At 36.3% G+C, this 11,190-nt stretch overlaps 1 long non-coding RNA gene across 1 annotated transcript; it reads right to left on the reverse strand.

Moving 5' to 3' along the window:
* Window positions 1-3,838: 3,838 nt before the first annotated feature.
* Window positions 3,839-10,832, reverse strand: LOC127182158 (uncharacterized). The gene is made up of 3 exons (XR_007829850.1): window positions 8,391-10,832; window positions 6,350-6,431; window positions 3,839-4,747 (listed from the first exon to the last, which is right to left on the reverse strand). It is a non-coding gene; the product is annotated as an uncharacterized LOC127182158 (long non-coding RNA).
* Window positions 10,833-11,190: the final 358 nt, after the last annotated feature.

Here is an 11,190-nt window from a genome sequence, read left to right on the forward strand (position 1 = left end):
ATGGGTCAAAATTATCTATTTTTTTTCTTTTATGCCAAAAATCATTAGGATATTAAGTAAAGATCATGTTCCATGAAGATATTTTGTAAATTTCCTACCGTAAATATCAAAAACTTATTTTTGACTAGTGATATGCATTGCTAAGAACTTCATTTGGACAAATTTAAAGGCGATTTTCTCAGTATTTTGATTTTTTTGCACCCTCAGAAACGATTGTTTTTTTGGTCCAAGGTCACATATGGCGCAATTCACAGCAATAAACGACAAAGAAACACCCAGATCAAATGTACAAACAGGTGTGGACACGTTACTATATATATATATATATATATATATATATATATATATATATAATTGACCAGTACGGCATGCGACCATCGTTTTTTCTGCCTCTCAATCATAATCTTATCAATCCACACAAATACGGCTTGCTGACATTTGTACATTATATACATAAAGTAAATACAAAATATTATTCGTTACCACACTTATGCTGTGCACGTTAGATCGCACGTGCAGAGACAGCGTACATTTAGAGAGCTAGCATTAGCTTCACGGAGATATCAGATGTATTAAACATCAGAACGTTTGAATACAGCGATATAAACAAGCTTAAAGAACATGTACAAATATATATATATATATATATCGGAAATAAACTTACTTTGAAGTTACGCACACTCATCTATGGCTTGAACACACGCGAGCCCTTCATCACATTTTAGCGGAACATGAGCAGCTGCGTCAAACTTTGGGGGCGGGTCTAAACTACGCTGTCAATATGACTCCCAATCCACCAATAAGAACAGAAATAATAAACTCCGGTAAACTTACTAAGCTTTTTCAACACACCAGTTAATCTTTTTTTACAACATTTGAAATGGTCTATTATCTGACCTTCTGTTGGAGGAAACTTAAAAAAAAAACACGCACATTATGAATTGAAAAATTTCATGATGCTGTTATAAAATAACTTGTCAGAGTAATAATGCCTTAATGACATTTTAAGAATAAATTCAATTTGTACCACTGAAAAAAAGTGGTCAGAAAAATATTCATGACACAATTATAATGGCCCCATGACTGTCAAAACCAACCAATTGACAGTTTAATGTAATGTTAACCCATGAAGCTAAGTAGTTTATTAAGTTTGATAATGAATCTGCTATGTCATGTTTATGACAGATTTATGAAAGGTTATGATGTCTTGGTAATGTCAAGTAGTCATGATAAAGACACTGACAGGTTATGATGTATTGGTTTATGTCAAGTTGTCATAACAAAGGCTTCTCGAACAATGTCATCTTTGCATTAAAAATGACATAACTGAGCGAATGACACTTAATGACAGTTGTCATAAACATGCATAAAACCTCCTTCATATTCATGACGTGTCATGTCACAATTAGGAAGGTGTTATGTCAGTCTTATGCACACCCCTTCAAGTAAAGTGTTACCAATATTTTTTACCAGGTTAAATGTTGATCATTGGTAACTCAAACCCCTTTTTCTAAACATCTCTATCTAACTGCCGGTTGTGCACAAAAAAACATCGTTTTTTATGCGTTTTATTCGTGTTTGTAGTCCTGGACCGAAACCTTTGCCAAAGCGCAATGGATTGTAGGCAATATTAGCCATTAGAGTGCACATGGATCCACACTTCAAAAATTGACCTGAAATAGTAGTCCATCCAGGGACTTTTGGCATACTCTTTTTAGCATACTATGCTTTGTGATACACTTCTTGTAATCTCACATGCTGTTTAGGTTGGATAGTATGAACACTGGGACGCAGGACAAGCCTTTATTCAGTGATCTTCATCTCCATCCTGAGTGGCAACCGTAAGCATCAAAACCTGAGCTGACGCACTTGCTACAAATTCAAAAGTTGCTACTTTTAGTTGCTACTAAAAAAAATTCTCAACAGGTTTTACAGCAGAAAAATCATAAGCTCATTGGCTCTCGCCTGCTTCGTCTCAGATTGCGACATGGTGTGTTTCTGGTCAGGTGTGTTTGAATGAGAAATTCACGGAGTGTATCAGGATAGTAATCTGGATAATTTTTTCAGCGATTACCATTACTATTGTATTGTACCAGAGAGGACTGCGACTGCAATGCATTGTCATTTGGATTTCTTTTGGTACTGCTTTAGACATTTTTGCAATAAATAAATGAACATTATTGTGATTGCACTTGCCTGTCTGTAATGTTTTTCTTTATACTGTACAGAAATAATTGCGGTTGGGTTTAGAGGTAGGGGTGGGATTAATGACTATAAAAAACATTTTTTTTAATGCTATTTTCTCACTAAAATGGTAATTTCCCTGCATATTTTGTTAAATAGTTATGTTTTATATCTTTTTATATTCACTATAAAATAGTAAGTTTTGGTTTGGGGGTAAGTTAAGGGCAGGGTTGCTAGGTTTTCACAACAAAACCCACCCAATTGCTACTCAAAACTAGCCCAAAAGTATCCCAAGCCCATTTTGAGGGGCTCATATTATGCATTGTATGATCTCATGAATAATTGTAACCACAGTTATAATGCATTATAATACATATGGTAATACTTTAGTATAGGGATCAACTTTTGCTTACTAGCATGCCTATTATTAACATATTGGCTGTTTATACTTGTAAAGCACACATTCTGCATGGCCATATTCTACATTCTTAATTCTAAATAAATTGAACAATATTTCATTGTTACACCTTTAGAAAATATAATGCATTAAAACACATGGCAAACAAACTTAAAAGTATTATATAATGCATATAATGCATACAATTATTTACTAAAAGTTATAATGCATTACAATGTACATTATGCATACCTTTAACATTTCTGTAAAAAGGCTTTCAGTCCACCAAGGGGTCCTTTACTTGAAGGCTGAAGACTCTTGCTTTATTCCACAATTAAACAATGCTCAAAGAAATCACTTATAGTCCAGACGTAGTCTAAATCCAGGGAACTGTCAGGAAACTCCTATCATTACTTTTTCTCACCAGCAGATGTCTAACGTGTGATTGAATTACAGAGACTATAAATATCTGTGGCAAACACACACATGGCACATGCTGATTGAAGTGTCCAACAGTGACTAAAAGGCAAACTGGCCATTAGAATTCCGACTTTTGAGTTTGAAATGCTTTGTTATTGTTCGTGGGCACATTTCCATGCCAACATAATTGGACTTTAAGTGATAGAGTGAAAGGGGCGGCAGACAGTGATATGTGACCTTATGACAATCAGCTATACTGGCAAATATAATGGTGGCCTTACGTAAATGCTTAGTTTCTAATTTAGACTCTTGAAAGGCCAATAGCATAGCAGCAGCTCGAACCCTATGGAATGACTAGACGGATCATGAAATGTCAAGTTTTCAGCATTTGCCATGGCATTTCTGCTCTGTCCGACAGCACGTCGTTCTTCTTATTTTAGATCTGAAAGTGCTTGCTCTCAGAATGTGCTTTTTTCTAAATAGCTTGCCTAAGGAGGTCAGGTAAATTTGTGCTTCACAGATGTACTCTGATTTGAATCTTGTCTGAATCATGTCTGTGAACAAATTTATAAAGCACATTATCTACTTTTGTTCAGCTCACTCGGGTATCCAAAGAAATTGAATCCTGTCTAGATAGGAATATCCGTAATTGTGGTATATATTATCACAGCGCTTCTCATTTATTTTGACCTTTGTCAAATACCATAACTGAAGCTAAATGTCTCTCATTGCACTGCTTAATACACTGTGAATTTAGACCTTTTGACCAACTTTGAGCATTTGTGGTAGTTCACATGCTGCGAGTGTAAAAGAAGCATTCTCACTCTAATTAATCTCTTCTTTTAATGCTATGTTTATTTCAACAACATTCATTATATACACATTCAGAGAATATGAACTTCTGTAACACCCAAGACCAGAATCAGCACATTTAAACCATAGGCATCTTACACATCTACTGCTATCACGGCAGTTTAACGTTTGCATGTGAACTTTCATTTCGCCAGTATTTGAATGATTCAGTAATCTCTTGCAATTTTAGTGTCTTGGAAGTGATGCTTTGACCAGATGCAAGTGGTTTTAAATGGCTGTTTTTGCGCTGTCAGATGCTATAATTCTTTCCTTCAATAACTCCAGCAATAGCCTTACAAAATGCTTTCAAACCCGATTTTGGATTACGTTTTGTCATGCTACATAAATCTTTTATTCCCATTCTCTTCAATCTGTAATCAAGGATGATATTTGTTCTCTTCAGATCTGCCTTTTTGAAAGCCATTTGCTAAGAAATGCAAGTACATGACTGCTGTGAGAGCCTAAATAGACAAAGTGTTAATTGCAAACAGCAGGGGGTGCTAACAGGCCTGAAGTTGATGCCTCAAATAGAGCCTGGATGAAGATGTGTGAAGCTTGCGTGTTCACATGAGTCTAAACAGTGGGAGCCCAGCCAGTGCTGTGTGTGGATGAGCTGTGTTTGCTGGGGTGTTACACTTCAGTGTACGCTTACTGAGTAGACAATTTAAACTTTTATTATGATGATGTTTACTTTTAATGCTGGACATTTTTACATACCATGCTGAAAAAAAAGTGTGTTTCAGTTTGTCTGAACATAAATAATGACAGAAATTTCATTTCAAGGTGAATTAGTCATTTAAAAATCTCCACCTTCCCCTAAATCTGTCGATCAGTCTTAAGAAGGATCTTTCTGTTCCCGCCACCGGTAGCCTGAGGCAAAAAGAAGCCTGAGTCCTAAAGAAAGAGAATAAAAAAGATGAATTACTGTCAATAAAGAGAAGAATTGGCATTTTAAAGTTTGCAGAAGTAACGGCTGGTGTTCCTTTCACTCTCTAAGAAGATAAGCGAGTATCTGCAGGAAACTTTCTTCTCCATCAGAGATGCCAAGACTCTCTGATAGTTTAACTGTCAGACTCCAAAGCGCTGTAGATCAGGTGCGTCAATGACTGCAGGAGGTGGGAAAGCTTTTTTGAGGTCTAACACTTTTCTCTCTCTTTCTGCTGTTCGTTTTTCTCTCTTCCTCCTAGGGTGGTCATTTCAATAACAACTAAAAAGAGGACACTTTACAATATTCAGTAAAGCCAGGATAAAAGCTGACAAATAATCCCAAACCTATAAGTAGTGACAGAAATTCCATTAGGGAGCTATATTTCCCCCCTTCTTTATTTATCTTTCTAACTTTCTAAATGAATGTGCTCTTTTAAATATGAAATATGAAATATGATATGTTGGGACAAATTAAATTATATTTTAAGTATCACTCTAAAACCACCAATACGTGGTGGCAAGCAGGGGCGTAGCAGCCAATTTAAAAGTGGGGGGGGCAGTATGGTGATGTGACCCAAGGGTGTTCATACAGTATAATAAATTCTAAATAGAAGAACAATGGGCATTTTACAGCACCAAAGTGGCAATTTGAGGAACATGCCAGGATAACTTACATGAACCTATTTCTGTGAAATCATACTCATAAAAATACATAAATAAATAAGTAAAATACTGCAGGACTTGGACTTTAAGACCACTGTGGAAATCTATACTTTAATTTTTATGAAGTAGAAAATTATATGAAAAAGATATTTTATGATATTTACAATATTTAATTTACACTACACTTGAACAATGTTTATCTTACTAAAACTTGAACATAAAATAAAAAAAAAAAATGCTGAATTATTTTAAATGTTTAAGCAAATAAGTCAGGCAAGTCAGTGTCATTGACTGAGTCATTCAAAATGCCTGATTCTTTTAGTATTAAAGCAAGTGAATGTCTTTATGAACGAGTCATTGAATCATTTACTCACCCAATTAGTTTAAAAACATTGAATCACTCATGAATTAAACACCACTGTGTTGATCAGAAATGCAACAGTTCTCCTGTTATGTTGGCAGAATAAAGCAAAAACAGTCAATAATAACAATAATATGTCTAAACTGTATGTCACTTATTATGAACTTAAACTTAACCTATTTTACCATTTATTTATTCTGTAGCACTTTGCAATAACATACCACTTGTTAACAATATTGAATGCATTAACTAACATTAACTAACAATGAGCAATACATTTGTTACAGTATTAATTAATCTCCATTACCGTCAGTTAATAAAAAAACAAAACAAAAAAACAAACAACATTAAAGGTGAACTAAGCAAATTTTGCCAAATGATGTTGATATTTGAAAGCACCAAAACAAACACGCCTCTACCCCAACAGGACCCCTATTATGAAATCTCCGCCCTACACGTAGGCCTATGTACACAACACAAGCATATTCAAGGAAATACCAACACCGATAAGTTGTGTGAAACAAAGCAAAATCAATGTTACGCACCTATCAAGAAGAAACAATGCAACCTTGGTGTCAGATTCCAGGCCTTCCCACTTCTTGAGGTCTCTCCAGCCCTGCAGTCATTCTGTCATTAGGGGTACATTTAGAATTTGACAATGTGAAGAAAAAAAGTTTTCCTTTTCCACAAAAACCCCTTACATCGCTGCTTTGAAACAATCTAAGTGCTATATAAATAAAGATGATCTGTAGGAATATGTGCATACAATACTATCTACTACTACTACTGTCCACTATGTAACCTTTACTAGGTAACACAGTTCACATTTTTAGTGTTTTGGGCCTATACTCAACATCGAAGCCTAGAACTACTGAGCATATGGTATGTTTAGAAATATATTTTCATGAACAAAACATACATTTTATTTAAATTGTCTTGTTAAAATTTGCAGCAATAATACTTGTGTAATGCAGTTGACAGTCAATGAATCCACTCTTGATATAGATTTGCTAGTTTAACCAATATTACAGGAAAGAGAGAGAACATAACTTCTAGTGTTTCTTCCATGTGTTTGTAGACGAAAATATCATCATACTGTGCAAATTATGTGAGAATGGGACAAACCATTCCTTTTTGAGAGGGGGTTTTCTAGTTGGTTACTTAGTTGACAATGGTTTTTCTGACTCAAATAAAACAAGTTATATTACAATACACACTTATTATTTTTGAAGCGCACACCCACATGTCTTAATAACCTAATGTAACTGAAGGCAAAACTATGAAACTAATTTATATTTGAGGTCATTTTCATGCTTAAATACAGAGAAGAATGAGCAATTTTACAAAATTGGACAGCTGAATACCAGTGTCGTATGTGATATGAACATTATTTTTGAACAAAAGATATGGCTTTTATGATGTGATTGGGAAAATATAATTGTGTACTAGAAAATTAAGCATCAGGGCTTTATATTGATGAAAATATATTAAAAATATACTTCGGACATGAGATATACCCACAATTATAGAATAACCCTTATACGTGTCTTTCATTGTTAGTTTATGTTAACTAATGTAGTTAACTAATGTTAACAAATGGAACCTAATTTTAATGTGATACAATTTATTCATTATTTACCATTGAATAAAGCATAAAATAGTGATGATCTTAAAATGATGTTTATTTCAAAACTGTCAAACTTAAAACCGGACAGATGGTTTCACCCTCCCCCCATCGTCTCCTCATCGTTTCGGTAAATGAAAATGAATTGAATGATGTCAGGAAAGTAGCTGGATAAATAAGTGTTGTGTCGAACATGAGGTTACGATCCTGTCAAATAGACGCCATCAGATGACTTACTGCAGCACTCTGGTCTGGGTTCATTGTGTTTGAGACTTAATTGCTATTTCAGAGCATAATGAATTAGAGTCTCTGTTTACAGATAACTTTTTATCTCTGTGTTAATTGCCAATTGTGCTGATTGGCTCCCCTCCACAAAGTTAAGAGGAAGAATATGGCTTTAATTAGCTGCTCGCACAAAGCAACCTGCGTGTGTTTATGACTGGAATGAGAAGGCGCAGCGCCGCGCCGAACGGCGTTACTCGTGTACTCTAGTGAGAGATATTTCATGAGAGAAGCGTTTTGTTAGATGTGAGGATTGTTTTATGTAATGACATGAACCAACTACTTAAAACTGTTATGCGAGTATATTTAGACAACGAGAGATGGTATGAAATCATTTATAAACATGCTGCAGCATTTGCATAGAGTATTGATTGTTACAAAGGGTATAAAAGCACTGAGTGCATGAGAAGGAGTGGAGCAGCACAAGGTCAGATTCATTTGTAACTATGGAAATGAGCTCTGCTTGTTTTATTTTCACTCTTGACATCCTGCTGTCAGTCACTCAGACCAAAATCAGAGAGGAGGGAAATACTGAGAACTATCATGAGTGTTTTCATTACTATTGCTGCATTTACACACTGTTAATGTGTCTTTCCAATCAGCAATACTCTTAAGGGGAAGATTATTAACCAGAAATTCTATCATACACAAACTTAGCTCGCCTTAGGCTTTCTACATACCTTAAATGGCCCCGAATGATCCTCTGTCTATTGTGATAGGCAGCTCAAACACGGTGCTTAACGACCCACATAATGGAACTGTAGGAGGAAAAATTATTTGTGGGTAACACACAGACTTTCTGAGTAAATACACCACTTGACTGTTTCCTAGAACAGATTATTATAAATAGGTAATTGGCTTTTTTCACTTAAAGCTGCCGATTAGAGATTTGTAATTTCTTTGTACAGGTATCTTATTAAGAAGCTAGTATATTGGGGAGACCAGGGCTAGTTATCACACTTCTTACTCCTTACCAGCACATAGCACCACTATAAAAATGTACAAATCATATCCTGGTAAGGGGTAAATGGTTATCTGTATTCTGTTTACAAATAAATTACATCTAAATCCAAAACTCTACATGCTTATTATTTGACATCAAGGCATACAGATCACAAATATATTACATTAAAATTCATACCTGTGTTGAACATTAATCTTAAAATGGCATTACGGCAGCTCTATTTAACTTTAAAGATGGTGTGAAAGATGCATTATGTCGATATAGTTTCTCACTCCTTTCTCACTCTTTTACTGAGCATTCATTCATGCATTATGGAATAGGTGGATAATTGTCACACAACATGGGGTGATGTACTGTATATACTGGAGTGATGGAAGGACTGAAAACATTTTCATAGGAGTGGTAAGTTAAGCAGCTGCTTATAAATGTCCACCTCTGTGTTCCCAAGATTTTGTTTATAACAAAACTATTAAAATATGTTACTATTTTTGTTTTTATTGGCAACACTTTATTTTTTGGTGTCCTTGTTACACAGTATATTTACTTTAGTAGTAACAATAAACTATGCATAATTACATGCAACTAACCCTATACCAAACCCTTATCCTAGCCCTAACCGAATAGTAAGTGTCACACCCCTGGACTATTTGTATTAGTTTTTCCCTCATGTGCCCATATATGGTTGTTCCTGTTCCTGTCCTAGTTAAGTCATTATTAGTTTATCACCATCACCTGTTTGTGTATCATTAGCCACCCTTTATAAGTTGAATTTAATGATTTGTGTCCTGTCTCGTCAATTAATACGTGTGTTCATGTCTCCCTTTTGTGGCTTTACCTGTGTGGATGATATTAAAAACTTTACATTGCATTTTATTGTCGTGTTGCGCCTTCCTCCGCATGTGTTGTGACAGAAGACTGGACATATAATAAGAAAGCAGCGTATTACCCCATGTTTTATTTTTTCGTTTTCAATCAGTTTTAATCTTTTTTTTTTCTGTTGTTATGAATGACCCTGCCGCCCTGGAGGGAGATCGTTATCTCTAGGACCACATACTTTGTGTTCCTCACCAACTTTACACATTATCCGGACAGCTGCCTCTGCTCGTTTTTCCAAGCTGTCCGGAGAGGGTCTTTGAGAGAGCCTCGCCGCCAATGTTAAGTGGGTGCTGGTGCCCCAGAGCCCAGCCAACCATCACCCCGATTCGCACAGCATGAGCCCGAGCCCAGTGTGACTAAAAGTAACTTTGCAAGTACATGTCAACTTAATCTAACCCTAACTCTGCCACTCTACCAATACTGTACTAACACTCTTGAGAGAGTTAGTAGATATGTAGGTGCAACGTTGCTTAGAGTCAACAGAATGTGTTAAAGGGACCATTGGAATATGGTTAGGGTTAGAATTAGGGTTTGGGGTAACACTTTAGTATAGGGAACAATTCTCACTATTTGTTGCTTATTAGCATACCTATTATTATCATATTTGCTATGTATTAGTACTTACAAAGCACATGTTCTGCACAACCATATTCTAAATCCCTATTTCTACCTAACCTTAACAACTGCCTTGCTAACTACTAATAAGCAGCAAATTAGGAGTTTACTGAGGCAAAAGTCGTAGTTAATGGTTTGTTAATAGCAACAACTGGACCTTAAAATAAAATGTGACCAGGTTTGGCTTAGAGTTTCTTGCATGTAATTATGTATAATTTATTGTTATCATAATAGTAAGTACATGTAACGTGTAACAAGAAACCTTAAAATAAAGTGCTGTCCAGTTTAGAAGTAAATGTTTGAAACCAACATAAACCACTAGAGAAGACACTAGATAGGATTTTATGAATCAGACTAGTAGTTAATGCATTAACTAACATAACGTCTACGTTATGTGCGTAACCCTCGTTCCCTGAAGGAGGGAACGGAGACGTTACATATGGGAACTCGCTTGAGAGTCCAATCATCTCTGAGCCTTATTCAAAGGCCAATGAACATTGGCGAGTGGTATTTGCATGCCGAGCCACTCCCCCGTACATACGGGTATACAAGATGGCGGCGTGCAACCGCTCATTCAGGTTTTCGCTGAGGAGCCGAGTCGCAACCCGGCGTCAGCGCGGCGTCAGGGTCGTGGCAGGGGATGTAACGTCTCCGTTCCCTCCTTCAGGAAACGAGGGTTACGTACGTAACCTAGACGTTCCCCTTCAGTCGTTTCACTACAACGTTACATATGGGAACAGACCCATGGAACAGGCCACGACCCTGACGCCGTGTTACGCACAGACCACGTGCTGACAGGCGGATGTGTCAGCAGACGGATATGAACGTAACGTTCCCAACGCCCTGAGGGCCGATAGGGGACCCCACAGGGATGCCAGTTGTTACTGAAGCAGGAGTTGGGGGGGCGGAGCACATGAGATCTCTACATGTGGAATGTAAATAATTAAATATATCTATAGCCTTAGAGATATATGAGGGAAACAGCGGCCTTCTGGCTGACCGTGGAAAAATACTGAAACATGTTG

Source organism: Labeo rohita, chromosome 19 (assembly GCF_022985175.1).
Source record: "Labeo rohita strain BAU-BD-2019 chromosome 19, IGBB_LRoh.1.0, whole genome shotgun sequence".
NCBI classification, from domain to species: domain Eukaryota; kingdom Metazoa; phylum Chordata; class Actinopteri; order Cypriniformes; family Cyprinidae; genus Labeo; species Labeo rohita.